Source organism: Heterocephalus glaber, unplaced genomic scaffold (assembly GCF_053883595.1).
Source record: "Heterocephalus glaber isolate CG9 unplaced genomic scaffold, H.glaber_assembly_v1.0 deba00001428, whole genome shotgun sequence".
Classification (NCBI taxonomy): domain Eukaryota; kingdom Metazoa; phylum Chordata; class Mammalia; order Rodentia; family Bathyergidae; genus Heterocephalus; species Heterocephalus glaber.
The window spans coordinates 35,197,395-35,224,342 of record NW_028258293.1 but is presented as its reverse complement, the minus strand read 5'-3'; the positions used below and the strand labels follow the sequence as shown (position 1 = coordinate 35,224,342).

The 26,948-nt window shown below is 36.6% G+C and overlaps 1 protein-coding gene and 1 pseudogene across 17 annotated transcripts in view; both read left to right on the top strand.

Annotated features, from left to right (window-relative positions):
- Tenm4 (teneurin transmembrane protein 4) overlaps window positions 1-26,948 on the top strand; it is a 2,854,999-nt gene that overhangs the window by 771,340 nt on the left and 2,056,711 nt on the right. The gene's annotated exons all lie outside the window — the stretch shown is intronic.
- On the top strand, window positions 22,552-24,777 carry LOC147828075 (protein kinase C iota type pseudogene; annotated as a pseudogene).

Here is a 26,948-nt window from a genome sequence, read left to right as displayed (position 1 = left end):
TTTGCCTTTATAACTTAATGGTGAAAATTCAAGTACTGTATTGTGTGAACTTGTGCACGTTACATAACCTAACCCAGTGGAAACATGTGCACATACTGCCATTTGCTTTATCCCCACAGCTTGCTTTGTAATGAAATCATGCTGGCATAAAATATATCAAAGTCTCTTAAAATCTAATGCACTACCTAAATGAATTCTTTAATTTTTATCTGTGTGTCTTCTAAGATGCTAAAACTGAGTCCATACATTAAAATGTAATAGTCTCTTCAGAGGATCTTTATTATAGGAAGGGAAGAACAGCACTAGCATACTGAGCCGATGAGTATAGCACAACTCTAAGTTCTTGGAATCTAATATTACTTTTATCTGGTATGAATATTGCATTGAAAATTTCAAGTATGGCCCTTTTGTTTACATTTCATGAGTGAATACATACTCTCTCCTATAATCGAGGAATTGTCATCACCCTAATACTTCTGATTTCATAGCCTTGCCCAAACAACTACAGAGGAACCCAAATTTAATTTCCCATTCCCTACTCAAGCAAATGGGGAGGCTAGAATAAAACTATATTCCCCCACCTCACAGATGAATAGATCTGTTATGAAGTGCAATTTTCCTTAGAAAATAAACTCCAACAAATGGAAAATTGGGGTTACAGTGCATGCATTGAAAAGTAATAGTCACTTAAATATTGAATCCAGCCAAAGGACAATTGGAAAAGATGAAGGGCATTCAAACAAGAAACTAGAAGTCTGGCAAAGGTGAAAGGGGGGCTACTGGAAGCTTTATCAAACAATGATTCCATGTGTAATGGCAAAATAATTTCAGTTCTGTAAGATGTAAGAGGTTTAGAGGGCAAGGGACATTGTGGCACATGGTCTAGACAAGTTATCTGTAGGCTATAGTCCAATGCATGACCTCACAGGAGTAAAATAAAAATGAAGAACAATGGATAGATGGAAATAGACAAAGACATTTCAAAAATCAACAACCAAGCACAGAATGCGCAAGATCAAAACAAATTTTGGCTCTAAATATAGCTATTTAGGGGATTCCAAGTCTTTGAGACCATCTTAGTGTCATAGATACCATTTGCTTATGCAGTCAACATTTATTAAGTGCTCACCATGTGAGCACAGGACTTCATCAGGGAGAGCAGGGAAGAAAATGAATATGATGTCTGCTTACAGAGCTTCAAACTAATGATTTATACATATTTGATTCAATGGAGTATACCATGCTTTGTTACTAAGATTACTAAGTCAAACATTATCAGTTGTTACTTTTGTAGGTTAAAAGACATTCAAGTATTGGTAATTTTAAAATGTTCAGTTTAATATCGTTCTGTAACGTTATGTTTGAGTTTTTGTGGAAGCCTGTTAGGTCCATTTTCTTTGCTTTGAGAATGTTTTATTTCCCCAAACCTGTGTTTTCTTCTTCTTTGATTTAAAAGTGAATCTCTCCCTTTATTATTTCTCTAAGACTTAGTTATCTCCAGTTTAAGTATTGTTTCATGCTATATAAACAGGACCATTGTCACCCTAATGTACCAAGGAATAAATGTGGTATAGTACAGACTTAGAATTAATCACTTGATGGAGATTCCTTATGGTCTACACAGTATACAGAAGTTAGGGAGCTGCTTTATATTCAAAGAAGCACCCTAATTCCTACACAGCTTTGCTACATAAATGAGCTTTTTACTCAGATTCTTTGTTACATTTCATGAGAATTCCATCCTTTATTTGTCTATGACAAAAAGCTCCAGTCTCAACCTGTGGGAATTATATTTCATCCATATCTTATCTACTCCACTGGGTTGCTTCTTCACCCAGCTTCCTCATTCCCTCCACTCCTCCATCACCAAGATGTTTGACTAATATAGTAGTTTTCAAGTGTTGTACCAGATCAGTAGCATAAGTAATAACTGATGTCAAATACAGTCAGGAGGGTAGAGCTCATTGGTAGCACCTGCTACATAGAGCCCACTATCAATAAAAGGGGGTTAAGAAGGAAGGAAGAAGAATTGCAAACAGCCAGATTCCAAGCCAGACATACAAAGTAAGACAATCTGAAGTGGCTCTCTGTCATTCTCTTTATTAAGTCTTTCAGGGAATTCCAGGGTTGCTAAAGTTTGCAAAAAGCTGATTTAAAACCATAGTTCTTAAGATGGATTTAAGAGTGAATCTTGAAATCAGGTGAAGAATATCAATATCCACTAAGTAATATCCCGATCTGTAATAAGTACTGGCACTTGTGTTCTTCCCATGGTGCTCCTGATCTTTTTGATGGGTAGTATAGCCTGTGCCCTGTTGTGTTTTGCTTTGTTTTAAAAGCTGTCCAGGTATTACTAATGAACAGCTAAGGCTCAAAAGTGCTAATCTGCTAAAGTTGATAGTTTTTCACATAGTTTATATCGCTCCTGCTTATAAAGCTAGGCTTTTGACTTTCAGAAGTAGGTTTAGCAGCTATAGAAATGAGTCCTGGATTTTATATAAATTGATTAACTGTTGAGTATATCTTAATTTGCACTTATCCTAAAGTGATATCTGATGCCTGGTGGTGACCATCAAGTAATGTCATCATGGACAGTCGGTCATGAAGAAGCCCAGCTGAAGTACATTATATGTATGTATTTATTTACTAGGTTCATAGAAGTAGAATGTGCAGTTGAGGGTGCAGGATGTGTGGAATTAAAAGTAAGGAGGTATAAAAAATATGAAAAGAACACAAATCTAGCATATATACCATTTTCCAACATGCAACTTCACTTCTCACCTTTTCAGAGACTTGCCACGTGGTACAATTCATGCTGCCCCGTGTTGCTTCCTTTCCTCGGCCTCTCCACACACCTGTATCATTGTAATTCTCCCTTTCCCTCCACTCTCTTGCCATCTCTCTATTGTTGGCTCCCCTCTGTTCTTTCCTTCCTTTTTCACCTTGGAAATCATGAAGTCTTCAGCTTAGATTGTGAGTATGGAACATTAATTATTTTATTCTTGACTATTACAGAAAGAGAAAGAGAAATTTTGAGTTTAAAATTGGAAGATGTAGGAAGAACCTAGGAGGGGCCTTAATTCTAGGTGGAAGTAGGGACAATTGAGTACTATATTGTACTTTCTAAAATATCTGCAGCAGATGGAATGTAGAATCCATCACAACATAGAGAATGGAACGATGGGCAAAGGTTGTAGGGGATGAGCTCAGGGCAAGAGATTTCTTTCTCCAATTAACTAAAAAATAATATTGGGACCAGCAATGGAGTGGAAGCTTTTGTGCATGTGCATGCAGTGTGTGTGTGTGTGTGTGTGTGTGTGTGTGTGTGTGTGTATGTGGTGTGATGTTTAGTTTTTGTTTAAAAAGCACTATTCTGTCAAAGTGATAACATTCCTGATGACAACTCAGATAATTCTTTTGTGATTTTTTGGCTCTGCCCTACAGGTGATAGATGGATAATTAATTATGCAAAGGCCAACACACTACAGACACCCTCTCTTATCTGTGTATAATAGCTGGATTTCTACTCTCCCTGAAAAGTTTTTGACATTATTTCACCAGAGAACATCTCACTAATTAAAATAACCCATTTTACTACCATATTTGCGATGTATTTTGTGTCAATTTTCCATTTTCCAGTATGTAAATTTTTGTTGGACAAGTGGGTATGTTTTTGGCTTGCATAGGATAAGAAGTCAGGTTCTGAAGAGGATAGCTGTAATTTATAGATAGTTTAAGGTTCTAGGAAGGGAAACCTCTTAGCCTCAAATGTAGAAACACCCATTAAACTGAGTTTGTTATTGAACTGACAATACTTCCGAAGCCTGAATTCCTGAACATTCTTATGCTCTGTCTTTGAATGTAATTAAGGTTTTCAGCTAGGAACTACAGAGTAGAGAGAAAAGTGAACATGCATGAAATGTAATTATGAGACCATTTGGATAGTATGTAGAAAATTATCCCTTCCAATAGACTGGAAGCATCCATGCCTTTCCCCAGTGAGAACCATTTACTTTCTCTTAAGCATAGTGTTCTTAATGTGAATAAAAACATTTCTGTTTCATCTCTTAAATTATTTAACTTCATGAAAAGCATTTGCTTAGGAAACCCTTTTCTGTCTGGCACAGATTGACAGAATGGACAGAGAAGAAGGGATCCTTTTAAAAATCCTTCTTTTCTTTTCCTTTCAAAAAGCTCAAGTGTCCCAGCTTGCAAAATTAAGCAGCCAAGAATATTTGATGCCTCATTTTGAAATGTCAGACCTTACATAAACCTTTCCCAAAGTGACTATAGGTTTTGCCCTAGACAAATTAATAAAACTTCTATTACTTTTTACTTTCTCTTCAGTGAAGCAACATTCTCAAACTACCATGTAATTCCACATATTTTGTGGTCATTACCCTAGGGAGCTAAACCTTAGGGAATAAAAAGGTATCAAAGGTCAGGATAAATATTTATAGGAAACCTTGAACAGACCCTTGCCAAATAGCTTTAGCCTTTATCAATGTGTTGAAGAAAATATTTTATACTTAGATAGAAATGGATGTCTCAAGCAGGACAAGTAACTGTTGAATTAAAGGAATTTTCAATAGCAAGCAAGGCTGGTTTTAAAGATTTGTTTAGATTAAGCAAATGAAATGATTTGGCACTGATGGGAATGTTGAACTCTCAATTTTCTCTGCACTATCTTGTGTTTTTATCATCCTCATTAAACACGTTATTAGTAGACAGCTTTTATATTTATATTTGCCAAGGACTACAAATTGGCATTTATACGTGCAAGAGGCCTCACAAGTACTTATGAGAGGGTTCATATCTATCACTCTTCACATTATGTATAGTTCTCCAAATTCCTATGTTTTAAGCAAGTATTCTCCAAAATTTGTGTTTTCCCTGACAGTAATAGCCAATAATAATGGCTGCCAGGTGCTAGATGTAGACTCTGGAATTTTTACTTTATGTATTTTTAATCCTCCTTCCAGCAGCCATGAAATTTAATATTATAATCTGCAGTTTAGCATGAGGAAGCTGTGGTTGAGAAGTGGCTTGACCAAAGCATGACAGCTAGAGAAAGAAGTGAAGTTTAAAACTTCACTGGTGTAATGACAGATCTCTGCTATTTCCCCCTTCATCATAATTATTTCCAAGCATCAGTGACAGAATTCTTTGCAGAGAAGTTAAACTTTGAGGTCACTCACGTTTTGTCACTTCTCAGGTGTGTGCATGTCAAACTCTGAGCTCCATGAAAACAAAGGTCATGTCTATTTCACCCCACCCTATACTCCTTTTTTTCAGCCCCGAGACCAGAGCATTTGCAATAAACATTTTTCATGTACCCTAATCAGAGACTGTACCATAAATATTTTTTGAAAAAGTGAACAAATAAATGAGTAATTTGGCTTGCCATACCTGTCAGTTTAGATGGTGTAAGTTTGAGTCTGGGCGGGAATCCCAATTCTGTTTCACAGGTTCTCAGTTAAATGAACTTGGAAAAGGCACTCAACTCTACTAAATCTCAGTTGCCTTATCTGCATAAAGAGCACAGTTTAGAAGATCGATTTAAAATGAATGTAAAAGCATTTAGTAAATTCTCAATAAATATTAATTGCAGGAGCTGTGATATCTATAAAGCCCTGGAAATTGATTTCTTATTTAGATCTAAGATTAAATTTTCCTGTTCTTTAGTTTCTAAAATATGGTAATGATTTTTCAAATATTTGGTTTCATATCTTCCCCTTTTTAAGAAATATATTTTATAATGAAACCAGTCTACAAATAAGTGAAATTATAATAAAAATTGAAGGAATATTCTCATGAAAAAAATGTTTAACCCTATTTATTATGCATGTTGATATCTTCTATCCCGTTGGTTTTTTTCCATTAAATGAAGTGCTGCCTATGACTATCTTTTAATATCCACTTTATTTTATTTTTAATTTTACTTTTTGAAAAAATACTGCCTTAGGGAAAAGTACCATTCTTATCTAAACTCTTTCATGTTTTATTGTTACACACTAAATTGATCAAGTCAAGGTCTGAAGGGGAGGTAGGAATGTGTATGTATTCATATAATTATGGGGGTAACTTTGATGAAGAAGCAGATACAGAGACGAACTCTGTCAGTCTCTCCATTTATCCATCCATCTCTCTATATACCAATCCATTTACCTGTCCTTCTATCCTTCCATTTGACCATCCATCTTCATTTATTTAAACTTAGCTACCTACACATACCTAACTCTATAAATACATGAGAATATTGATCATATTTATTTCCTTAAGGTCCATTCTGAAGTGACTTTCATGAGTTCCTTGCAGTCAATGACCATACAAACTTCTGATGAGATGGAAAGGTTAACTGCTGATATTTAAATGCTGACAGTGGCAGATGACAAATGAATATTAACAGTTTGTTAGTTTTTGCCATTTTTTAAAATTCTAGATGAAATTTTCTATATTTTTCACATAAAACATAATATTACTTTTTTAAAATTAATAGACTACAAGAAGCTACAGTTTTTTATGTTACTGATAGCTTCACTCAAGTAACCTTATAAATATTGTATATTTTAAGGAGACAAAATGCTTGAAGATATGTAAAACTAAGTGAACTACATAAAAGACAACCACAGAAAAGATATTTGATGCCAAAATATCTTTTTTTAATATTATTTTATTGGTACATTTTAGGTATACAATATAATGGCATTCATCATTGGAAATTTGCACCTTTACATAATCTCTCTTGGTTTTTATTTTTTCCCCATTCTCCTGCCCTCCCTTCAGCCACTCCATCCCTCCCTATTTACAAAGACTTGGTTTCCATTTTTTCATTTTCTCATATTAATTCCATTCCCTTCTTTCCTTTCCTCTACCCCTCCCACTTCCCCTTCCCCTATGTCCCTTCCTATTTCACATTATCTATTATGCCTTTTAATCCTTATTTACACTTTCAGTTTCTCACACTAGAGAAACTATTTGGTATTTACTCATGTGTGTCCGATTTATTTCACTTGAGAGTATGGCCTAAATGTGCATTCATTTAGCTATAAATGTCTCGAATTTCTCATTTTTATGGCTGAGTAGTACTCCATTTTATTTTAAAAAAACACATTTTCTTTATCCAGTCTACAGTTGATGGGCAATTGGGCTGCTGCCAAGTTTTAGCTATTACAGACTGTGCTGCTATCAACATGGGTGCACATATATCACTGTGGTATGATTCTTTTAATTCTTTGGGGAAGATACCCAGTAGAGGAATAACTGAGTCAAATGGGACTTCCAGTCCTAGTTCTTTGAGGTATCTCCATACTGATTTCCACAGTGGTTGCACCAGTCTACACTCCCACCAGCAGTGGAGCAGGGTTCCTCTTTCCCCACAGCCCTGCCAGCATTTGTTGTTGGTTGATTTCATGATAGGAGCCATTCTTTCTGGAGTGAGGTGGAATCTCAGCATTGTTTTCATTTGCATCTCAGTAATGACCAATGATGTTGAACATTTTTTCATATGTTTCTTTGGTATTTCTACTTCTTTGTGTGAGAAATGTCTGTTCATTTCAGATGCCCAGCTTTGGATTGGGTCTTTAAATTTGGGAGGTCTGATTTTTTAAGTTCTTTATAGATTCAAGATAGTACACCTTTGTTTGAGGAACAGCAGGTGAAGTTTTCTTTTTTCCCACATTGTGGGTTGTCTCTTCACACTGCTGGTGGTTTCTCTTGCTGTGCAGAAGCTTTTTAAGAAGAAGAGATCTCACTTGTTGATTGTTTGTGCTAGTTGACGGGCAACTGGCATCAAATATCTTCTACCTAATCTCTGTTCCAGCCAATTCAGAATTTCTATTTTAATATTTAGATCTTTAATCCATTTTGATTTTAGTTTAGTGCATGGTGAGAAATATAGGTCTAGTTTAATCTCTAGTCATTTGAAACCCAATTTTTCCAGCACCATTTATTAAAGAACTCATATTCCTCCAGTGAACAGTGAGGGTGTTTGGCTCCTTTATCAAAGATGAGATGGCTGAGTGTGTCTGGAGTTGTTTCTGCATCTTCTAATCTGTTTCATTGGTCCTCAGATCTATTTCTTTGCCAGTACCATGCTTTTTAATCACAGTAGTTTTGTAGTATAGTTTAAAGTTGGGGATTATGATATCCCCTGCCATGTCTCTGTTACCTAGAATTTCTTTCACTATTCTGGGTCTCTTCTTGTTCCAAAAGATTTTTTGGATTGTTTTCTCCAGGTCCATGAAATATGCTGCTGGGATTTTAATTGAGATTGCACTGAATCTATATAGCAGTTTTGGAAGTATGGCTATTTTCACTATGTTGATCCTTCCTACCCAGGAGCAGGGAATATCTTTCCATTTTCTGATATCAACTTCCATCTCTCTTTTCAGAGTGCTATAGTTTTCAGAGAAGAGGTCTTTGATTTCTTTCATTAGGTTGATTCCTAGGTATTTCAGCTTTTTGGATGCTATTGTGAAAGAAATCGATTGCCCTATGTCTCTATCAGTCTGTTGTTCATGTAGAGGAAAGCTATTGATTTTTGTGTGTTGACCTTTTATCCAGCTACTCTACTGAATTTGGTTATTAAGTCTAGAAGACTTTTGGTGGCATTCTTGGGGTCTTCTATATAGAGTATCATGTCATCTGCAAATAATGACAATTTGACTTCTTCATTTCCTATCTTTATTCCTTTTATTTCTTTCTCTTGTCTAATTGCCATGGCTAATGTTTCCAGAAATATATTGAACAAGAGTGGTGATAGTGGACATCCTTGTCTTGTTCCTGATTTTAGTGTGAAGGATTTCAGTTTTTGACCATTTAGTATGATATTGGCTGTTGGGTTTTTATAGGTAGCTTTTATCAGATTGAGGTGGAGACCCTCTACTCCAATTTTTTGTAGGGTTTTTATCATAAATGCACATTGGGTTTTGTCAAATGCTTTTTCTGCATCTATTGAGATTTTTTTGTAGGGTTTTTTATCATAATGTGTGTTGGATTTTGTCAAATGTTTTTTTCTGCATCTATTGAGATTATCACATGGTTTTTGTCCTTGGCTCTATTGATACAGTGTCTTACATTGATTGATTTGCATATGTTGAACCATCCCTGCATCCCTGGGCTGAATCCCACTTGGTCAGGGTGTATGATCTTCTTGATGGTCTTCTGCATTCTATTTGCCAGTATTTTATTAAGGATTTTTTAATCTATGTTCATTAGTGAGATTGGCCTATAGTTCTGTTTTTTGGTTGGGTCTTTCCCTGCTTTGGGGATCAAGGTGATGCTTGCTTCCAGGAATGAATTTGTGAGTATTGATTCCCTTTCAATTTCATTAAAGAGTGTAAACAGTAGTATGCCAAAATATCTTTTCAGTGATTAAACTACCCATCTATTCATGGATATTTGGGCTGCACCCATATCCTTTTATCTAATAATTATTTCTTCAGTGAAGAGCTTTATATATCAGTCATTTCATTTATGTTTAAATAATGTATGTTTTATGCTAAATATTGTCAAACTACTTTCCACAGTTATGCAAATTGTACTGTCATCTGTAGTATTTATGTCTGTTTCCTTACATTCTCCTTTGTACTGTGAATGGTACAAGCTTTTCGGTGTTTAACCATTAAGTTGGTTACAAATTAAGTAGGTTACAAATGACATAGTAATGTATTTTTATTTGAGACATGCTCTTGATAAGTACCTCAGACTGGCCTTAAACTCACTGTGTAGTCCAGGGTGCCTCAAACTCATGATGATCCTCCTGCCTCAGCCTCCCAAGTGCTGGGACGACATGCATGTGCCAACATGCTCAGCACTAGTGTAATTTAATTTGAATTTTTTGTGTGAATGAGATTGAACATATGCTTAAAATTTATTTGTATCCTCTTTTATGTGAACTCTGCTTATTTTCGTATTGCCATTATTCTAGTAATTTTTAGTTTTATTGTTTAAATTTAAAGGATGGAAAACAAAATTTCATGTACCCAGACATGAAAAACAAGGAGGGATAGCAATTCTAACATCAGGCATTGTAAACTTCAAGGGAAAACTGATAAGAGGAGACAAAGAAGGTCAATACGTACTACTTAATGGGACAATTCAACACAAAGGGGTCATATTGATAAACGCATATGCACCAAATACGTAAAACAAATATTGCCAAAATTAAAAGATCAAATAAACACTAACAAAATCATAGCAGGGGACTTTAATCTCATACTTTATCAAAGATATAGATCAACTAAACAAAAAACTAATACATTTCCGAGCTAAATAACACCCTTAAACACGTGGACTTAATGGATATATACAGAGTATTCCACCCTTCTACAACAGAGTATACATTCTTTTCAGCAGTACATGGTACTTTTTCCAAAATAGATCACATACTAGTCCACAAAGCCTGCTTAAGTAAATATAAAACAATAGAAATAATTCCATGCATTCTGTCTGACCACTGGGCAATGAAAATAGAAATCAATGACAGAGAAATTCAGAAAAGTCAAAAGCTCTTGGAAAATTAACAACATACTCTTAAACAATCAGTGGGCCACAGAAGAAATCAAAGAAGAAAATTTAAAATCTCTGGAAGTTAATGATAATGACAATACAACTCATGGAAACATCTGAGGCACTATGAAAACAATTCTAAGAGGAAAATTCATTGCAACCAATGCTCACATTAGGAAAACGGAGCAAGCTCAAATAGAAAACCATATGAGAAATCTTAAGATATGTGAGAAATAACAATAAACCAAAGCCAAACTGAAATTTAGGAGGGAAATTATATAGATGAGAGTGGAAATCAGTGAAATTGAAACAAAAATAAATAAATATATAAATTAAGGAATGAAAGAGCTGGTTCTTTGAAAAAAATAAATAAAATAAACTCCTAGCCAGACTTATGAAGACAAAGCAAGAAAAGACTCACAATGCAATTAGAAATGAAAGAGGTGAAATCATAACAGACACTGTGGAAATCCTGAAGATAGTAACTACTTCAAAAATATTACAAAAATTTAGTCAATTTTGAACAAATGAATAGATTCCTAGACACAAACCACAAAAATGAAGCCAAGAAGACATGAATATGCTTACCTACCCAAAAACAAGCAATAAAATTTACATAGTAATAAAGAATCTACCAACTAACAAGTTCAGGACCTGATAAATTTATTGCTGAGTTCTATAAAATCTTTAGGAATCTTATGCTACAAATACTCCTCAAACTCTTTAAAGAAACTAAAAGGGACTGAGTGCTCCCAAACTAATTTATGGAAGTTGGTATCAGCCTGATCTCAAATCTGGATAAAGACCCAACAAAAAAACAAAACAAAACAACAAAAAACTATAGCACAATCTCCTTAATGAAGATACATGTAAAACTCCTAATCAAGATATTGGCCAATGGAATGTAACATGTCATCAAAATGATCATATATCATGATCAAGTAGGTTTTATCCCAGAGATGCAAGGATGGTTCAACAAACATAAGTTAATAAATATATTACATAAACAGAAGCAAAGAAAAAGGCCATATGATCATATCAATAGATGCAGAAAAGGGTTTTGACAAAATCCAACACCCCTTCATGATAAAAACTGAAGAAAACAGACATAGAAGGACCATACCTGAATATGATAAAAGATATATGTAACAAACCAATAGCCAGCATCATGCTAAATAGGGAAAAACTAAAAGCATTCCCCCTAACATCAGCAACAAGGCACGGATGTCTACTATCACCACTTCTATTCAAAATAGTAATTGAAACATTAGCCAGAGCAATTAGAGAAGAGACAGAAATAAAAGGCATACATATAGGACAGGAAGAACTCAATTATCATTATTTACAGATGCCATAATACTCTACATAGAATACCCAAAGAACACCACCAAATTAATTAGATTTTAATAATGAATATTAGCAATGTAGCAGGATACAAGATCAACACACAAAAATAATTAGCATTTTTTTTTGGTACCGAGGATCTAACTTGGGACCTTGCACTTCAGAGGCAGGTGGCCCCAAATAATTAGCATTTGTGTACAGCAGGTGGCCCCAAATAATTAGCATTTGTGTACAGCAACAATGGGAGTAAAAAGAAATTATGAAAATATCATTCACACTAGCTTCTAGAAAAATGAAATACCTAAGTATTAACCTAACCAAGGAAGTGGAAGGCTTCTAGATGGATGCCATTAAAGCAGTTACTACAATGTCAGAAACAGAGTAAATGCTCGGTATTATGATTATTGGTGTTACTATCTCAGCCGATTTTCACAAAATCCTGCATGAAATAAAGTTGAGCAAATTATGTGTAGGAGTTATCAAATGACTTACATGGATCACATATTTAAAGCATATCAGGACTAGACTGCCAACCCAAGCCTATTTACTCTGAGGGCAGTGCTTTTCCCATCAAATGTTCAAGAGCTATGCACATGAAGGAAGGAATGATGTCTTTATCAGTGCCAATCTCTAATTGGAATGTAATCATTTATTTGATTAATAAATTGGATGACAAATTCAATAGTTCTATTCAATCTTCTGACTTTATCCTCATTAGGAATAAAAATGATTTTATAACATAAGAGTATGGCATATATCTTGATATAGCATTTATGCTTAACGTTTTTTTGAAATTGTATTCTCAGATGTGCTGCTTTAACTTATTTTTTAAGGTACTAATAAATATTCATAATTTTATTTCAACGTACTCAGTTCATAGCAACCCTAGGTATTTATCTCACTCACATGAACTACTGATTTGAAAAAGGTATCTGTGAGTTTTTACCAGGCAGCCAAAGAGGTAAAACTGGTGAAAAAATTATGCTAAACAATTTTGTGATCAAATAACCTCTGTTTCTATTCTTTATTTTAAACTGTATTTCACAAGGGACATATCATCGTCAGATGATTGTTTCCAACATCTCATTCAAAGGAAATTTGAGACCTCCACAACTGATAGCTGGCACTGAATTCACTGAATTCTTCAGCTGGCAGAATAACCAGATGGATTTTAATTGCCCTGTGAAGGGATAATTTTCCCCAAGAATCCCAGGCATGCCAGTACAGCACAGTGAGGTATCCTCTTTTGCCAGTCTTTTCTGCCTGGTTGCGAACAGTGTTTTCCAAAGGGATCTTGTGACAGCATCAAACAAAATTTAGTAAATGCCTGTGTTCAATTGGGGTGGAAGTGAAATAAATAGCCAGGGCTCAAGGGACAAGCTGCAGACAATGTGCCTCTGCGCTCTGCTTGCTTATCAGTGTGCACACATCCCTCTGCAGAATTGATTGTGCTACATCTCATCTGACGCCTCCCCCTGAGGAGATGGGCAAGAATGTGGAGATGATCAGAAGGTTGATGTATCGGGATATAGTCCATCTTCCTTTAGAACGCCAAAACTTCCCTTCAACCCAGTCCTGCTATGCTTTATGTTTTCTGCAATGAGGGTGATATTTGATGTCCTGATAATCCAAACTATGTTCTTTAAACTTTAGCGTATATGAAGACAAGAATACTGATACATAGAAAATGTTTTAAAAATTAAGACATCGTTATTAAACAAGCAAGAAAGAGGAAGAAACTGATGGAGCAGCCTTCTTTTATGTCATGGAAGCCCTGTTCAATTGGATACCGTTCTCAACTTATTTTTGAAAATGAATACAATCAGGGGCCAGGGATTTAGCTCAGTGGTTTCACCGCCTGCTGCACAAGCGCAAGGAACAGAGTAAGATCCCCAGTATCAAAAAAAAAAAGAAAAAGAATACATTTAGCATTTTTTAGGTTCTGCTTAGTTGTTTTATATTTATCAATGTGTTTATATCCATATTTACTTCTTATCACTATCATAGTTTGCATATGTGGAAACAAATCTCAGAAAAGTAATAACTTCACTAAGGTTATGCATCTATTAAGAGCTGTATCTTTAACTCAGTTTATCTACTACTAAATTCTCATTGTTCCTTTTATATATTTTTATGGATTGAGCATGAACTCAGTATTTAGAAAAAGTAAAAATATTTTTGATGCAGTCTTAGAATCCTTTTTGAACTTGGACTTAAAGAAATTGAGTCAAATTTGCATCAGTAGAAGCAAAGAAAATAGGTTTATATAGAGAACCATGCTCTCCTAACAGCATTTTTCAGCAATAACAATACAAAGCAGAGTCTCCCATTTTAAGCCTAAAGCGAGTATTCTATTTTACTTGTAAGTTTCTGTTCATACCTCAATCAAATTAAATTGGTTTTTCCACATAGCAATTTGGAGAAATATCAGGCCCATTGGGATCAAGTGAAAAACAGATGTGAAATAATATGCATTTCTCATGTGCCCCCAAGGGTTGTGACATTTCCAATTTAATGACACTCTGAAGTAAGGAAAACATATCTCTAAGCATGAAACCAAAGCACTTAGTCTCATGGTTTTGGTTGCTGGAATGAGCCTATTTAGGTAGATGAAGAACTTCACTGAATATCTTGTTTAGAAATTTGCAAGGCTTGGACCTTTTTATACAATTGATCATTTACAACAGCCAGATATTTCTCTGCTTGGGGAACATCTGGCTTTAAAAAATACTGCAACATTAACTCACTTACTTATCCATATCTACCTGTATAAATAACGTTATGCTTTCACAGAGTTTGGTGTAACAAATCCTATTTCAGCTTTTACTTAAATATGGGTATTAATAAAATGGTCCTTTGATATCCAGATCATCTTTCCCACATGCCTAGCATACATTTATCTAGTAATTCATTACACAGAAAATTACTAAGTGAACTCTCACTCTAAACCTATAGATACCTGCGCATTTTGAAGGGCAGAAGAAAGTTTTGATAAACTCCCAACCCAAGCTATTTATCTTTCTCTTGTGTCATTTGTAGTGTTTTGTGTGTTTTTGTTTACTTCCCGTAAGTCAATTTTCAAACACCACAGGCAACTTTACAGGCAACCTTGCTCACATAGATTCTTTGGAACACTTTTCCTTTGGGGGACCCCTTGCAGTTTAGGTATTTGCTAAATGCCTGGGATTCAGCTGTAAGAAAGGAAAAGCAAAGTGTTTTGAGCAAATGTATACATGTAGTTTCAATACTTACAATGATGATAATGGAAGTAATAGTTTTCTCTGTTTGGGCATGTGAACCTACCTGGGGAGAAACGAGGTAGCCCATGTCTCCTACACATTAAAATAGCTTTAGCATTTGCTTCTTAGTTGTCTTGCTGAGCTGTCTCAAAGACTAGAGGTTTTAAAGTTACATAAAAATTAAATATCTACCAAGCAATAATTTTTACTTATCACTTATCTGTGCCAGGTAATACAAAATGTTGGTACTCTAATTTTCACAGTGTTATAAAAAAAAGGTATCATTCATATTTCCATTTTATGAATGAAGAAACTAATGAAGCCATTTGACGTCTTCAAATATATAATCTTTAACTGCACTACTTTGATAGCCCTTATAGTAATGGAGGCTTTTTGAAGAAAGGCTTCTGAAATTTAGAAGAGATTTTGTTTGGACCTTCTATGCTTAACCCAGAAGCTTCCTGATAGCAGTCGGAGGCTCTCACAACCTCTGCCTTCCATCCAGGAGCACAGCTGTGCCCTGGTCCCTCCTGGTCCCCAGCTCTAACCCTCCTGATGACCCACGCAGGACACAGTCGCAGCTCCATCCTTCAGCCCCAACTGCTAAGTCTGCCTAGTGTTCAGCCTTTATTTCTAAGGAGATATTAAATTCCAAATACCTGGAAGAATTCTAAAAGCCTTTGTTCTCTGTTTATATCTGGGACCAGCAAATGGTTTCCATAAATGGCCAGCTAGTAAGTATTTTGGGATTTGCCATTTTTTTGTTGATTTTATATCCCTTCAAAAATGTAGAAATCCATTGTTAGATAATAGGCCACGTAAAAATGAGCCATAGTCTGACAAATTCTGGATTACATTATCTTAGTCCTACATTATCTTATTCTACTTATTTAAGAAGTTTAATTTGTTTACCTTTTTCAGCTCAAATATAGCCAAAACTTTTGCAGCAAAGCCATGGTTACTGATATAGCTCTAATAGATCTATCCAGCAATAACAACATTCCACTTTCTCTTTGTGATGAAGCGGGTTTAAACCAGAGCCTCAGGTGGCCCCCACCTCCTTAATTTCCTACAGTCCATATTTGTGCAGCCTGACTTGACAGCATCTCTCAGGCTCATCCCCTGTGGAGGGCCTCTCTTCCAAGCAAAAGGGTTGTCCTAACCTCTGCCACACTCCCCTCTGGATTCTTGTAGATTCATGTAATTGTGTTTCCATAGTCTTTATCTCCTCCTCTGCTGCTCCAAGTCTGCCGCTCCAAACCCATTGTGTAAATGGGTCACAAGGTCCCTAAGAAACTTTCGGGAGAAAAGAGCTCAAGGTAATGAGAAGGGCTACATTAGTGGTCACAGAGTACCCAGTTGGCTGCTGGGGAACAGGTCAGGAAATGGGGACACATGAACACAATCTCTTTAATGAATTTTATTTTGTCACAATACATAATATAGACATTATAAAGGTAGCAGAAATTTAAAAAGCCTCCATGAAATCTTGCCCAGATTAAACTTTAGAAGATGTTACCATGGAAAGGGAGCTGTGAGATCGGGGAGGTTAATGTTTCAGTCCTGGCTTGTCTTCCCTTCAACTTCAGTAGGTTGCTTCCTGGCCTGGCCTTCAGTCACCATTTCCAAAACAGTGGTGTGAACAACAAAAGCTCTGGGTTTTCCACAATCTTATTATTACATCACCAAGAGAAGAAACCATTTTTCTTTCATTTAATATATTGAAAATCTTCTAGTTTCTTTTTTAAAGATTCATCTTAATTTATCAATAGAAATGAGGTAGCAAGTTGTTGAAAGTCTGTACACAGGGTTTGTTTCTTCAGATGCTGAAAAATTTACAATTGTTAATGGAACAACTTGTGGTAGAAGGTGTGGGATTTGCTATTATCGGAGTTATTCAAGGCAAGTCCAGACATGGATATAATAGAATCTGTGGAATTATGTGAACACACCTCTGGAGAGTTCTATGTAGGATGGGTAAAATACTCTGGGGCATGTCTGCTTGTGGCCTCTTGTGTCTAAGAACACATTACAGGGCTTCAGATGAGTGATTATCTTTCCTCTAGTAAACTAGATTGGAGATAGCATTGATGAGCCTTTGGTATTAAGCTTGTGAACATATTGGTCAAAGCCAATAAAAAGAATATAAAACTTTTTTAAAAAAACTAAGATTAATTTTTTTCATTATTCATACTATGTCCTTATTTACATACTTTACTCTCTTGTGTACTTTAGAAATATATCTTGGTGCTTCTTTGCCTCAGAGGAAAAAAAGAAAAAGAAAAAATTTTAGTAAATTACCACTAGCCTCCATGCCTCAAGTATGAAATTTTGTCTATCTGGTTAGGATCTTTCCTTATTTCAAAACCTGGTGGAAAGCAGTATTTATTCAGAAACAGTATTTTTATTTTTCTTTCCTTGAAGATGTAAAAAATTAGATAATTACTAATAATCCTAATATCAGTGCTAAGTGAGAGATGCAACCAAGGGGAAAGTTACTGTACATTTAAGATACTGATAGTTCAGAGGAAGGAAGGAATAACCGGATCATCACAAAAGGTAATAATGAAAACTTCAAAAATGTGGTAACAAGCAGAGAAGGACTTTGAACAGCGTGTATCTCTCCAGATAGAGAAGCATGGGAGATTGTTGCAAACCCAGAAAGGAAAACAGTGGCCAGTTAACAGGTCACCTGATGGGATCTGACACTGGGAGTGTAGAAGGAGCAGGACCAATGCTGAAAACATAGATAAAGGCCAGATCTTAGGACAGGATAAGGATGTGTCAAGGAGGAAATCAACTTTTCTCCTCCCCTTTGTGTTCAGTGCCTGAGCACCTGCAAGGTAACTGGCAAACAAAAGACAGATTAACTGAAGGAAAACAAGTTAGTTCATTGTCAAGGAGGCAATAAAAGGGCTAACTGTTAAAAGGCTAAAGTTAGATGGTGAAATCACTATTTTAACTGGGGGAGGGAGGCACTAAGGGAAGAGCAAAATGTTACTTTAGAAAAAGAAAGGTGTTTTAGGAGAACAAATGAGAGTTAATGGATCTTAAGACCATAGTACTAAATGAAATGTCAGACACAGGTAAATATGCCATGGTTTCTCTAATATGAGAGACTCAAAATAAAAATAATATAAAGAACAAAATAAAGACATGTTAAGAAGCACAGAATAGACTGTAAAGATGGGAAGGGGATCAGGGGAAGAAGGAAGCAAGGAAGGTAGGAGGAGGGGTTGGGGTGTAAAAATGATCAAGATGCAACATGTCTGTGTATCAATGCCCAAGCCGAACATAATCACCATGTAATGCAAACATACAATAAAAAATGGAAAAATTTACCCAGCCAACAAGAACGTAAAGAGTGAAAAAAGTGTCTCTTACCATATTCTTTGGAGACAAGAAAAAAGCTGCTGAGTGGGAAGAGAAGCTCTGAAAAGGCTTCCTTATGGATCTGTTGAATCTCAGACATCTTCAGTTTAAAATGATGTTTGTGTGAACTCTGGAGTTCCATGGCAGCCAGTTCCTGGAGAGGGAAAGGACCTGAGCAAATTCTGCCATAGACGTCCCATGGGATACAGGGTGAAGAAAGGGCTGGGCCTAGAGCACTGAGATTCATTCTAAGTGAATTAGAAAATCCTGAAATAGCCCACATGAATTCAAGAAGGCCCTAAGTTAGAAATGTGGAAGTGGAGTAAGAAGAGGCAAAAGAAATGAAATATTTGGAATGAACAGAATTTCTGTGTTTCTAGGATTCTTCTATAGGTTATATACAGATGTGAGAAAAAAGCAGTGGAAAGTGCACAGGCTTTGTTCTTCATGACTTATGAGGTTTTCCTATGGTCTATCTTTTTCTGAGTTTAAGTGACCTCTACTTGCTGGGGATTTGGGGATGGTAGAGTGTTTTAAGAATGTGATTCTCTCAGTGACAGGAAACTGTGAAGAGTTTTGGAGTAGATAGCTATTGGATGAGAACTACTACATTTTCAAAAGAGGAACCAAGAGCAGCCTTTAAATGGCATGGCAGTAGAAGGTTGGAGGCAGCATTGTTAATCGAGGTTAACAATTTGGTTAAGTTAATGTAAACCCATACATAGTTAATGTGAGATAAAATCCAAATTTGTAATATGCAGCTAATTTACTCAGTCATCACACATTTAAAGAATTACTAACCTATAAATAGGAATTTACTTTCATTCAATAAAAAGAAAAACTGTCTACTAAGATGCAAAACACATGCAATAGACTTCCAGGAAGATGGTGGAGTGGTAAGCAGCACAGAAAGAGCCTCTCCGAGATTTGGTGTCCTTACACTGGAATAAAGCAGTGCCAGGAGCAGGAGGAAGAGAGAAGTGAGTCCCCCAGACCCAGGAAGAAGCTAAGGTGAGAACTGAGATCTCAGAGAGAGTGAAGAGAGAGATTTTAACAAAGGGAGGGAGGTACCAAGCAGTGCTGTCTCCTGGAACCCAGACCCTCAGTGAGGGAACAGCAGACCCAAGCTGGAGATGCACAGTGATTACTGCTGAGCCCAGAAGCCTCCACAGAGAAACAAACCAGACTACAGCAGCTGGCTGGCAACATGTGACCTGATACTCTTCCTGATAAACGCTACTGCTCCCAGTCAACCATACAGTTCATGAAGGTAAACAACCGGTGCTCCAAAGGGGACTGTTGCAGGGTTTGCTGCATGGAGTGCAGTTAGCTGAGCTCCAGTCCCTCATCTTTTGAGCCAGGACCACATGCTTTCTACATAGCCTCCAGTCAATGACAGAGAGTGGGTCCAACCCCCTCCCTTTACATGAGATGGGAGGTTGCAGCATTTTGGCCCAGCACCCAGTTCTCCCAGAATGGGGCACAGCATTGTTAATGACCCCTCAGCAAACTACATGTTGGCCCCACAAGAAAGCCAACTAATAGCAACAGCTGTGCCACTTTGGGCATAATATTAAAATCAGCATCAGTATAGCATTAAATACAAACTGAATATTGGAAAAATCTAATGACCAATAAAGTAAGACTTATCCATAGAAAAGAAATGTATAATTACAATATGAGCACTCAGATGAACCAAATATTGTCCTACTATTGACCTACAGAAAATATCTACTAAATGAACCAACTTCACCTCTACTAACAATAGCACAGTATTACTCAACAGTAATAGTGTAAAGTTAACTATTTATCTAGAGATTCATAAAGCTTAGTAGATATTCTAGCAAGTGTGGAGGAAGTGAAAAAAATTTTAAAAGTAAGATTTGAAAAATTAATTAATAGTATATGAAGGAGGAAATAAAGTATGATAGGAGGTCCTATTAAGGAGTAAACGAAAGTTAATAGTGATAGAGAACAGTCACTGAAAAGAACAAACAAGAAAAAGAAATAAAAAGCAAGAACAGAAATAAAAAGGAAGAAAAAAATGTTGGAAAAGATAAAAGTCAAATAATAAAAAGAAGAGAAAGTGAAAGAAAACCCTCAAATCCTTAAAAAAGGAAAAATAAAATGATACAAAATAGAAAAAACAAAAAAGAATTGAGTTGAAGAAAACATTACTGTGTTATTGCATGAGTGGTTTCGTTCCATAAACTGCAATTTGGGGATCCAGACAGCCGTGATTTTCTATGCCTAGCTTTAGGGCCTATGGGTCTTTGAGGAGCTCTCCTTGGATTAAAAGGTGGCTGTTTATTCCTCCCCAGACTGTGGTTACAATTCATGCCAAGGTGTGTCCTGCTCCTTTCGGTAGATGGGAAATATGTTCAGATCTCTTTTCTCTGCTGGTTGTAGACCACAACGTGGGGGCTCAATTAGGTAGTTGGAATTAATGTACACAGCCCTGAGTTCTGGTTTTCCCTTTTCATCCTAGGTGTTGTCTTCAGCCAGACTCTGGTCCATTGATCAATCTTTGCCTTTGCTCTCTCATTCATGATCTTTTTGGGGCACACTACTCCAATCACAGAATGACTCTCTCATTGGGGAAGATGCTGTTCCTCTTTTACAAGTCAGCTTTCTTATGTTGAGGGGTAGAGCACAGATTTGGGTTAATTCTCTCTCATCAACATGGTTGTACTGATTTTATAAGCTCATCAAAACCCAAAAAACTACGTGCTGAATGGTTACAGCTTCCTTGCATCTAGAAAATGCAAACTACTCACTTGGGACACAAGGTACATGGACTGATTGGGATAGGCAGATAGGAAGTGATTACAAGTGGCCAAAAGGAAAGCTTCAAATGCCATATGTATGCATTCATCATCACCCCGGGGTGATGGTTTTTAGCCTTTATGAAGACTCTGTCATGCAGTCACAATGTGCTCTCCTGCCTCGCTCTACTATATTTTCCCCAAAATAAGACCTAACCAGAAAAAATGACAACCCCAATCAGCCTATCCTTGCTTTACCTGTCATTACAGAGTAGCCATAGTGCAAGACAATAGTGAGGTACAATTTTCTGCATAACACTGGCCATCACCACAGTAATAATCAGCTAGGCCTGGTTCCAGGTAGATATTTCCAGTTAGGTCTTATTTTCTAGGAAACACAGTTTGTTACTATTCTGAATACTACACTTTGGTATTTAGATCATTAGCTAAGGATGAATAATTACTCATTTGTGTGCACCTCAATTCTACAGCCTGCTATGAATCCAATCCCGAAGATATACTTTGAAACAAACATTTGTATCTCTTAAGGAAAATTATTGTGGAAATTTCTAGAAAGTCACAGATGGAATGCTAAGACAAACATTCTAAAATTTCATGGCTCTCTAAATGTAAATCCCCATCATTGCATTTTCACAAAAACATGCTTCCTTTATATGGAAAAGATGCTCAGCACTGTGGCCACCACATGCACAATGTCAGTGCAGACATTTTGCTCTAAAAGTGAAGATATCATGAATGCCTAATATCATCAAAAGATTTTCTAGTATTGATGTTTCTAAATAGCACACTGGATCAGGCAGGATGGTGTGTGACTATAATCTCAGGACTCTGGGCAGCTGAGGTAAGAAAATCACAAAGTGGAGTCCAACTTGACCAATTTGGTGACTTAGAGAGACTCTTGCTGTTTATCTGAAAAAAAAATCTGAGGATATACCCAGAGTTCACTGTGGAGATTCAAGGTACAGGCCCCAGTAATTCAAACATGAAAAACTAACAGATGATAGATAAAAACATTCATAGATACTTAGGTAAAAATAATAAATAGCCACTGATTTATTTAGTATGAAGAAAACAATGGGCCATAGGGCTTTCTATTACATAGGGACTCCAGTTGTGGAATCTCAAGACTTGACCTCACTTCCTTGGTAACATCTCCAAACAGAACTTGGAACTCTTGCTAATGGGCATCAACTGGCCATCTCCTGAACTCACTTGGCTGGAGATGGTCAACAGCAAACATGCTGAGCTGCTTCTCAACTTTGAGAGGCCACAGCCTCAGGACCCCAGGCAGAGTAAGTATCTGTGAAAGATTGAGAACATGGCTGACTTCATCCAGATGCTGCAGGCCACACGGTAGAAGCCACATGACTGTCAAAGACACTGCAGCAAAGGTCTCCCCTGGAGTGACCACCAGTGACCTACCACAATCAAGGTACCCCAGTGAAGTCTCCCTAAGTCCAAATACCAATAGCACAGAAACTGGGAAGAGCCCGGGGCAAGTATCACCAGGCCCAGAAACACCCAGTAGCTCTGGGCAGGTCTTTCCAGAGCCAGGCACAAAAAAACTAGAGAGTCCAAGTCCAGGGGGGTAGACCAAAGTCACAGCCACTGGCCCCCAAGAGACACTGAGAAGCCTGGTGTACATCTATCCAGGCCTGGCCAGCACTATTGGAAACAACTTCACAAAGAGCCTTGCAGGATTCTGGCCAGTGTGGTCCCTGCAGACAGTCAGGCCACTCTCATTCTCTGAGCCCTGCCTGCCTGTTTCCCTGGGCAGCCAACCCGTCTATGGTCCCTTCTTCCCAGGCACCTCCACCACCCACACCTCTACCTGATCAGCCCTGATTTTGGGAAGAGACATCATGACAAGATCTCTTGAGAATTCCATCCCCTTTGAGGGCCTGTGTGATAAAGATCGAGATGTGTGGTGTTTGGACAATAAACAGCTTTTCACCACACATGGGTAGAGGAGGAAGGAGACCCATATATTGTGTCATCTCAGTTGGAGTTAGAAAAGGCCTTTAGGCTTTCTGAGTTAAGGAAAGATTCTGCACTCTTAATTCATAAATCACCTTGTATATCAGAACATCCTAAAGAGCCTTGCCCAGGAGAGAAATCCATCCACCACAGAGCTGCAGGCCGCTGGAGAAAGCTGTATTATGTGAATGGCCACACTTTTCAGGCCAAACACTTCAGCAGGTGAGCTCACTGTGCTGTCTGCACAGACTGTATAGGGAGGGGGACTTGGCCGCCAGGCATATAAGTGCACCAACTGTAAACTCTTGGTTCACAAGAAGTGCCACAAACTTGTCACAATTGAATGTGGCCAACATTCTTTACCATCAGAGCCCATGATGCCAGTCGATCCATCATCCATGGCTTCAGACCCTGCACACACAGCAATCCCACATAACCTTTCTACTTGTGGGCCTTTAGAACAAGTTGATGAAGAGAATGAGGCAGGGAAAATCTGGGTAAGTGGCAAAGCTTCACCTAGTTTAGGTCTTCAGGACTTTGATTTACTCAGCATGATTGGCAGAGGAAGTTATGGGAAAGTGCTGTTGGTTCAACTGAAAAAATCAGATCATATGTATGCCATGAAAGCAGTGAAAAGAGAGCTTTTCAACACTGATTGGGTACAGATAGAGAAGCACATTTTGGAGCAGGCATCTAATTGTCCTTTTCTTGTAGGACTGCATCCTTGCTTCCAGACAGAAAGCAGACTATTCTTTGTTCTAGATTATGTAAATGATAGAGATCTGATGTTTCATATGTAGCAACAAGGAATACTACTTGAAGAACATGCCAGGCTTTACTCTGCAGAAATCAATTTAGCATTCAACTATCTTCATCAGTGAGGGATACTGTATAGAAACTTGAAATTGGACAATTTATTACTGGACTCAGAAGGGCACATTAAACTCACTGACTATTGTGTGTCTAAAGAAGGCTTACAGCCAGGAGATGCGACCAGCACTTTCTGTGGCACTCCTAATTACCTGGCTCCAGAAATTGTAAGAGGAGATTACAGTTTCAGTGTGGACTGGTGGACTCTTGGAGTACTGATGTATGAGATGATGATTGGAGAGTCTCCATTCCATCTTGATGAGAGCTTTGATAACCCTCATGAAAAGTCAATTGATTATCTCTTGCAAGTAATTTTGGAAAGAGACATTTTCATACCGCATTGTCTGTCTGTAAAACCTGTAAGTGTTCTGGAGAGTTTTCTGAACAGGGACCCAAAGGAACGATTAGGTTGTCATCCTCAAAGGGGCTCTGCTGATGTTAAGAAGCATCCATTCTTTCGAAATGTTAACTGGCACATGATGGAGCGAAAGCAGGTGGTGCCTCCCTTTAAAGCAAATATTTCTAGGGGATTAGGTTTAGACAACTTTGACCCTCAATTTACTAATGAATCTGTCCGGCTCTCCCCAGATGATAATGACATTGTGAGGAAGATTGATGGATGTGAATTTGCAGGTTTTGAGTATATCAATCCTCTATCCATGTATGAAGATGAATGAGTCTGATCCTCACTTTTCAACTATAAATTTTGCCTATGTTGCCATTTAATGCTTGGAACAACTTGTTACTAGCCTGGATTCAATTAACCTTTCCATAGTTGTCTAGAAGCTAATTTTAATTTCTTTTTTATGGTTATATTTAGATGCAATATTTGATTCTTATAGTCTGTGGTAGAGAATATAGAATTTTTTGTTGATAGAGTTGCTTTTTATGAACTGATTTAAATAACAATGAGCCAATTCCTTAACCATACTTGTGTACATGTTCCATTTGTTGAGTGAGACATAGTGCCTAATATTTTTTCTTTTTATTTATTATACAAGAAAACAATTTTTCTTTTAAGTAGAATGTCTTACCTATGCTAGTTTCTCTCCAAACCATATTACCTGTACTTTGGGGGGTCAGTTTTTGTAGTCTTCAGGGAAATCAAAAAAATAACAATTTTGAATAAATTTGTAGAAAACACGTATAGTTCTATCTTCTTAAATTAGTTAAGTGTTAAAAACACTTAGTTAAGTGTGCTTTTTTTTAGTAGGATAACACATAAAATACACAGTAGAATTCATTTCAGGGGTAGAGTTCTTCAAACTTTTTATTAAAATTATCGCTTAGCAGTTTATTAGTTAAAGAGTTCTAGATATAGCATCCCTCTGTTTTGGTAACTTTTTGATGCAAAGGATTTGAAAAGAAACTTATCTAAATAAATTTCAAAGCTACAAACTTAGTAAAATTTAATTTTAGGTAAGTCATTTAGTTTTAAATTTAGAATTATTTAAAATTTGTAGGCATTTAATAAATTATCTTTTTATCTTTTTGGGGGTGCCCCATTTCATGAGAAATATAACTTTTCCAAAGCCTGTAGTCATATATTATCTTTTCTTCAAATAAGTTTGAAAAGGAAAATGTTTATAGACATTCACGTGTTCATTTCTGAGGGATATATGTTTCTCTTAATGCCTGGAACTTGTTTTAAAACAAAAAGCAGTAATCACAACATAAACTTACAAACAATTCTAACATGTCAGAAATATATTTATGATCTTGCTTTTAAGTGTTGCTCTTTCCCATAGGACATTTCAGAGTGTAGAATAATCACACAGGGTGTTTGTTTAATATGTTTATTACTGAGTCCACATTAGATTTCTTGGGCCTTTGGACCTCATTTTGAGAAACTTTCTTCAAGTTATTCTTTTGTCCTTCAGTTAAACAGTACAAAATGTGTCCATAGAATAATATTTTAAGATGTTATAAGCAGAAATGTATAAACTTATGATCATTTTTGAACAAATTTTAAATGAATGACTTCATGAGAGATCTCACTTGTACTCCCCAACAAAATTTTCTCAGTTTTCTGCCAATGATATCCAAATGATGAGCATTTTTCTTTGATGAGGTTTTAATCATTATTCAGGGTGGCATTTTGTTTTTAAAATTTTTAAGTAATAAGATTAACTGTATAGTTTATGCAGAATTACATTACAGGTATGTTTTAAACTGTTCTATTTTTGAAGTCTTTAAGTTTACATGCATTTTTTTTTTTTGCACTTTATTAAATTCTTTTATTGGTACATTGTGGGTATACAACACAATTACATTTCTCATTGGGAATTGCATCTTTACATAATGCATCTTGGTTCTTATTTTTTCCCCATTCCTAGCCCTCCCTTCATGCCCTCCACCCTTTCCTATTTACAAAGACTTTGTTTCCATTTTTTCCATTTCCCAGCTTTTTTCCTTTCCCTTCTTTCCTTTCCCCTGCCCCTCCCACTACCCCTACCCCTTTGGACCTTTTCTTCCTATTTTGCATTTTTGATTATTCATTCTAATCATTGGTACATTTTAGGTATACAATATAATGACATTCATCATTGGAAATTTGCACCTTTACATAATCTCTTTTGGTTCTTATTTTTCACCCTTGCCCAGCCCTCCTTTCAACCCCTCCATTCCTCCCTATTTACAAAGATTTTGTTCCTATTTTTCCATTTTCTCATATTAATCCCATTTCCTTCTATCCTTTCCCCTAGCCCTCCTACTTCCTTCCCCTTTGCCCCTTTTCTTCCTATTTCACATTACCTATTATACATTTTAGTCCTTATTTACACTTTCAGTTTCTCACACCAGAGAAACTATTTGGTATTTATACATGTGTGTCCTATTTATTTCACTT